The following is a 7,288-nucleotide window of genomic DNA, read 5'->3' as shown; positions in this document are numbered from 1 at the left end:
GCCCGGCGTAACTATGGGTACGCCCAGCGTACCTAGCGACTCTGCGTCCAAAATCAGCGCATGAGTACGCGCAGCGTACCCCTCTGGTACTCCCAGCGTACTCACTTGCAAGGCTTCCTCCACTCAAGGACCAATCATGACCAATTGACCAAGAATAAGGGTGAAATAAATGTACCTGAATCTTGGGGTGTTTCAATTCTCCCCCACTAGAACCAGACTTCGCCCCTGAAGTCTCATTCCATGAATAACTCTGGATGGTGCCCTTGCATCTCCGACTTTGACTCCCAAGTCATCTCGGATCCCTTCCGATGTTGCCACTGAACCAGAACCAGATGTATCTCCTTGTTTCTCAGAATCTTGATATTCCGATCCAAGATTGCGATTGGCTTCTCAACATAACTTAGATTCGCGTCCACCTGGATATCCTCCAATGGTACCACTGCCGACTCATCGGATATACACTTCCTCAACTACGACATGTGGAAGGTATCATGAATCTGGTCCAACTCCGCAGGTAGCTCCAAGCGATAAACTACCCTGCCCACCCTCGCGATCACTCTAAACAGCCCAATATACCGGGGTCCCATCTTGCCCCTCTTCCTGAATCGGATCACTCCTTTCCAAGGAGATACCTTCAGGAGCATGAAGTCACCGACCTGGAACTTGAGTTCGGATCATTGCCTATCTGCATAACTCTTCCGGCGACTCTAAGCATTCAATAACCTCTGTTTGACTTGTTGTATCTGCTCTGTCGTCTGAAGCACTATCTTTGTACTACCCATCACACGTTGCCTTACCTCGCCCCACCAAATGGGGGTCCAACAGCTTCTTCCATACAATATCTTAAAGGGTGGCATACCAATGCTCGAGTGATGCCTTTTGTTATAGGAAAACTCAGCCAAGGGCAAATACGTGTCCCAACTTCCGCCGAAATCCAGTACACATCCCCAAAGCATGTCCTCGAGCATCTGAATCGTCTTCTCGCTTTGCCCGTTGGTCTGCGGGTGGTATGCGGTACTAAAATGCATCCTCGTACCCAATTCCTCATGAAATTTCTTCAAAAATCTGGAAGTGAAACGCACATCTCGATCTGAGACAATCGAGATTGGTACTCCATGCCACAATACCACATCCTTCATGTAAAACTCTGCTAGCCTCTCCGTAGAAGAGCTCTCACTGATGGCAAGGAAATGAGGTCTCTTCATCAACCTGTCCACAATCACCCAAATTTCATCGACACCCCTAGAAGTCCTTGGCAATTTGGTGATAAAATCCATGGTAATCTGTTCCCACTTCCACTCGGGAATCTCTAACGGCTGCAACTTACCATGCGGAAGCTGGTGCTCGGCCTTAACCTTGCGACTGGTCAAGCACCTCTCTACGAACCATGCGACATCCCTCTTCATACAGGGCGACCAATACTCCATCTTCAGGTCCAAAAACATTTTAGTGACCCCGGGATGGATCGAGAACTTCGATATGTGCGCCTCCTCCATCAAGATGGTACGCGTTCCGCCAACAAACGGTACCCAAACCCGACCCTGGAAGGTCATAAGTCCTCGAATATCAGTAACAAACTCCGATACTTGTCCGATCACTCGCTCCCTTTTTCGGTTCTCCGGTCTTACAGCCTCTGCCTAGGCCCCACGAATGGTGTCCCACACCGGAGTCATCACTGTCAATCTCATGCAAACATCTCATATCGGGACTCTGTATCATCCCGAGTTCAGGAGTGCAAGTTCAGGGCTCAAAGTGTAAATATGAAAGGGCAACTCGGCGAGTCCATGGGTGGACTCGGCGAGTAGGGTCGCGACTCTGGTCGCATGTTAAGTGGCCAACTCGGCGAGTCGGAGGGTGGACTTGGTGAGTAGGCGCTAAGTGGAGAAAACCCTAATTTCGGGGGATGAGCCCTATATAAAGGACATTATAACCTCTCCCCAACCTCTTTACCCTCTATTGAAGTCCAGGAAGCCCTAAGACGCGATTGTGAGGGATTTGAGTGCATTTGAACCTTGGAGAAGAGATTTTTGGAGAAGATCTTGGAGAGATAGGAGGCTTGGAGCAAGGGGCTTGGCTAAGATTCAGATTTCTCTTCTGTTGGGGATTCCTTTTGAGGTATTACTTCATTTCTTGGGCTGTTATTCATCTAGATTCATCATCTTTGAATATGTGGAAAGTTTAACTTGTGGTATTTTGAGTTTGAAGGTTAGATCTGAGGTTGCTACCTCAGATCTGGAATGGAGAAGGTCTGGAGTGCATTAAAGTCTGGTGAAGTCATCTTGTCCCAAACCCTAGCCCTAGAGTGTAAAATGCCTAGATCTCTTTGGATTCACGTAAAGTTTGCCACTTTACATGATGGATGTGTTATAGAAGGGTAGATCGATGTTTTGGATCAACTGCATGGCCTGGAAGGCTTCTGTATGGGTTAAGAGCTAGTGGTACTCGGCGAGTCACAAGGGTGTACTCGGCGAGTTGCTTGAGGGTGGGCAGGAACTCGACAAGTTGGAAGAATAACTCGGCGAGCTGGTTGAAGATAACCTTGGACTCAGCGAGTCTGTTCTTGGACTCGGTGAGTCTGGTCTTGAGGTCTTAGCCTTTCCTTGTTAAGCTAAGAATCGGTGAGTCAAGGGATGACTCAGTGAGTTGAGATGGGACTTTTCAGTGTTGGGGGACTCGGCGAGTGAGCGGGCTCACTCGGTGAGTAGAGTCAGCCAGAAGGTTGACTTTGACTTTGACTGTGATCAAGAGTTGACCAGTTGACTTCTAAGGGTATTTTGGTATTTTGTGGTTTTTATTGGGTTTAGTATTTCGGCTTTATCAAGGGTGGAGTTCGTGTCGGAGGTTGGAGCAGCGTGATTTTATCTTTTCAGTCAGCAGTTGCAAGGTGAGTTATCCTCATTATATCAACAGGGTCTAAGGCACCAAGGCCGACCCTATATCGGATTGTAATCTGGGTATTGTTGTTATGTTGCTGTTTTACTATGATTGCATCCTGGTAGTTAGGATGGTATATGCTAGTGACTGGTTGGGTCGGTTTCCTGTTTAGAGTATGTCGTGCTACGTGATTTGCTAGATCGGTTTGTTTGAATGTGAATTGTTATATGATTGTATGTTTATGTGCACATGGTTGTTTGACAGGGGTTGGTTTGAGGCGGGACCTGCTTTGTGCTGTAGGACAACATACCCAGGGCGGACCGGTTATTCCGAAGGCCCAGCGAGCGGTCCGGATAGGCTGTAGGCCCCACGAGGGCAGACCAGATGTGCCGAGGCTCGGAGAGTGGACCAGGCCGATTGAAGGCCCGATGCGGGCGGACCAGTCATACTGTAAGCTTAGAGAGTGGACCAGGTGGATTGAAGGCCCGGTGCGGGTGGACCAACCACACTGCAGACTCAAGGGACATGACTAGACTCGGAGGGTGGACCCGGTGGGCTGAAGGCCCGACATGGCGGACCAGTCACATAGTAGACCCGATATGCATGGCTGTTCTGTGAATTGTTATGATATAGCATGTTATGTGTGTATGGTATATGTGGTTGGTATTTTGGGGGCATCTCACTATGCTTTCGGGCTTACAGTTGTGGTTTAATGTTTTTCAGGTTCTTCTGGAGACCGTGGCAAGGCAAAGGCATGATCGTACTGCTCCTCATATTTATGATTTATGTTATGGTTCTAGGAATACTCTGATAATAAATGTATTGGTCGTTATAAGTTGGTATCAGAGCCTTGGTTTGAGCGAATTGGAGGAAAATTCGTGTGAATCTAGTCTCAAATCAAGAAGAGTTTTTAAAAGAGAATTTAAAATGGTTTTCAAAATAAGTAAAAGGAGGACGCGGAGGTACGATCAGCTGGAGCCAGTAAGTAACCCCAAAATACCATACATGATATTTGTTTTTGAGCTTTGATAGAACAACATGCTAGTACTAGGCTAGGGATCTTCCTGATTTCATGATAATGTTGCCTGTTTTATGATGCCTTCTAGCCTAGAGTTTCCCTCTGTATGAGATTTCCAGTGCTCCTCTAGGAGTGATGATTGAGCGCTTGTTATGTATATTTGTCACTAGGGTGTTGTGGTAGTACTTCATACAAATATGGGTAGGTGTGGAAGGTAGTATGGGCCCGTACTAATGAAAGCACAGGACCCATACGCGTATCAGGGAAACCATGACCTCTAGGGATGAGTTGGGAGTTGGTTCCCGGGTTAGTAGGAAGTATCTAAGATTTTGTGGTGTTTTTCAGTATGGTGGTCACGAGGCATGCTGGGAGCGGATCCGGGTCAGGATCGGGAACATGAGAAGGAGGTCAGGGTGGGTCAGTACCACCCGAGGTTATTGGTCAGATGAGCACAGGCGAGTTGGATGCTAGGATTCGTGAGATCCTACATGAGGAGGTTGCTGCGTTGTTCCGAGCCGAGTTGTCGGAACTGTTTGGGTCAATCAAGACCGCTATGGTTGAGTATTTTGATAAGTGTTATGCGACTCTCACAGAGACGGCTGTCGTGGCAGCTACAGCGGCAGGGTAGGAGCTGGTAGAGGTTTCTAGTATCGGGACTTCGATAATACGAAGTCCCCTACCTTTGATGGAGTTCAGGACTTGATTGTTGCTATGAGATGGTTTTCAATCGTGGAAGGGTGTTTCTTCACGTGTTCATGCCCTGCTGATCAGAGGTTGAGGTGTGATCTGAAGCTGTTGAGGCTTGGGGTGAAGGATTGGTGGAGATTGACCATGGGGTCATATTCAGATGCACAGAGGGTTGCGGTTTCATGGGATCAGTTTCGAGAGATGTTAAGCACTCGTTATGTTCTGCGAGTTGAGAGGGAGAGATTGGCTCAGGAGTTCCTTAAGCTGAAGCAGGATTCGGAGTCGATGACGGAGATCACCAGGATGTTCACTAAGAGGGCGATGTTTTACCCCGAGTTTGCTTCGGAGTAGGCTTAGATGTCCCGATATCTGAGTATGCTCAAGAGGGATATCAGGCAGTTTGTGTCTACGCAGAGGTGCGAGACCTTGTTAGAGTTTCAGGAGGCCGCCAGGAGACGTGAGTTGGAAATTGAGTTGCAGTTACGAGAGCAGAGGTAGGCTCCGGTGCAGTCACAGCCGGCGCCGAAACGGTCTAAGACCGTCGATTCTAGATTGGGAGATCAGAGCATCCACACTTGTGGGAAGTGTGGGAAGGGTCACACCGGAGTTTGTAGGTCCGGTGGTGCATGCCGCCAGTGCGAAAAGGAGGGGTAGTATGTGAGGGATTGTCGGCAGGCAGCCTCGGGTCAGGATTTGAGGATCTGTTATCATTGTCATCAGGTTGGGCACTTGAGGGTCAACTATTCACAGCTTGTTGCAAGACCGGTGCAAGCTCCAGCACCGGCCACTTTGAGGATCACGGGTGGAGGTCAGTATGGAGCGGAGCCCCCAAGGGTTCAGGGTCGTGCTTTCCAGCTTACACCGGAGGAGGTCAGGGCAGTGACGGATGCAGCTGCGGGTATGTTTCTTCTGGATGTCTTATTATCTTATGATTATTGTGGAGTATTGTTTATCTGCTAGTATCATTGTGTGGTTTTCGGTATTGTATTCATTGATTTTTGAGGGTTAGGGCATGGTTATGGGTTAGTGTTGGGAATTTTGTTGGTTATCGTTCATGAGGGTTAATAGTGGGAATCGGGTGTTTGGTCTGAATATCGGGTAGCATCTACAGTCTGAGGAGTGGTTAGTTGAAGATCGAGTTTCTTTCGAGTCTGGGATGATCAATGTTGATATGTGATTTGCGAAGGTTGCTTGTGTCAGTGGAAATCAGTTCGCGTGTAAGTGTTGGTGTCGTGAAGGGTTGTAGAGGGAGGTCGGTAATGGCGGTCGGTGGTTGATAGTCAGCGCTCTAAGTGGGGGAGAATTACAGAATTATCCGGAAGATTGGTGAGCATGAGAGTTTTTTTAGCTGCGTGGGACTCAATAGTGTTTTGATCAGCCAAAAGTGTAGGCTTGTATGAGTAAGTGGAAGGCGTGCGGGGCAGGATACAGACCAAGGGTGATTGATTGTGGAAGGCCTGGGATCGGGCCGGGACAGATTATATGGGATGGAGGTAGAGTTCGGAACCCCTAGAGGGCTAGAACAGCATGCATGGGAGGAGTTTCCCGAAGGAGCAACTCGGAATGTTGATTGCTAGTTGACCGGTCTGGAGAGACTGAAGGCTGGTCGGCATACCAGTCAGGCCGAAGGCTCGGAGAACGGTCCATCCAGACTGAAGGCCCTGGAGGGCGGTCCAGGTCTACTGAAGGTTCTGAGAGTGGTCCAGTTTGGCTGAAGGCCTGGTAAGACGGTCCAGTCATACTGAAGACTCTGCATGTGTCGTTAGATCGGTATGAGGAAATGGTTTGAGTATGTCGTGATATGTTAGCGTTAGAAGGTCTGGCCCCGGATATTGATCACGATTAGTGGAGGTAGTGCATGGACTCAAGAGTACCTGTGAGTAGATTCAGAGTATGTGTGGTGCATGGGATAGCGGTTATGCCATAAGAAAATGGTGTAGTGTTGGGTGAGCACCGTGACACTTGTGGTAGTGTCAAGGCAGCCAAGTGGATCTCCTTGGTAAGGAAAAAGGAAAGGAATGTAGCTTCGAAAGGGAATGTAAGTCATGGAAGTGAAATCAGTAGTGCGAAGTTATGATTGGAGTGTTTCAATTATGGTTATTGCGCAGTGTGTATGGCGGTGGTATGGAATCACATCCGGTTTGGATGTCTGCCGAGGTCACGAAAGGAATTTTGAGGGTTTAGAGCTAAGAGGCTCGGAAGGGATGCAGGGATGGAGTCTTGGATTCCCAGCTTGATTTCGACCAAGGAATTGTGTATGTAGTGGTAATTCATCATGGGGGATGTTTGGAGGTGTCGCCAGTGTATCGGGTTTTCCCAACCCGAGGATGCTAGAGCCAGTTCAGCATGGGTAAGAGATTATGGAGGAGAACACATGGGAGTTGCTCTGAAACTGAAGGATGTGTCGTTCTGTCAACCTGGAGTGGATAAAGTTGGACTCAGACTGGGATTCTGGTGGTTCAGGGATTATTTCTAGCTCATATGAGTCAAATGATTGTTGTGATTTGGAGCGAGCAAGGTATCAGGGAATGGTACTCGGTGGTTAGGTGTGGTTATCAGAGGATGAGGCAGGTGGCCGGCTTGAAGCGGGGGTCAGAACACCGCAAGAAGAGAGAAAGTTGGGTTTCGGGTTTCGATGGTTGTGTTTCGACGAATCTGGTCTGGTTAATGCCAGGAGGTGGATTGCTGTCACACCCAAAACCACGAACG

Source organism: Lactuca sativa, chromosome 2, assembly GCF_002870075.4.
Source record: "Lactuca sativa cultivar Salinas chromosome 2, Lsat_Salinas_v11, whole genome shotgun sequence".
NCBI lineage: Eukaryota > Viridiplantae > Streptophyta > Magnoliopsida > Asterales > Asteraceae > Lactuca > Lactuca sativa.
Note: the sequence above shows the minus strand (reverse complement) of the source record.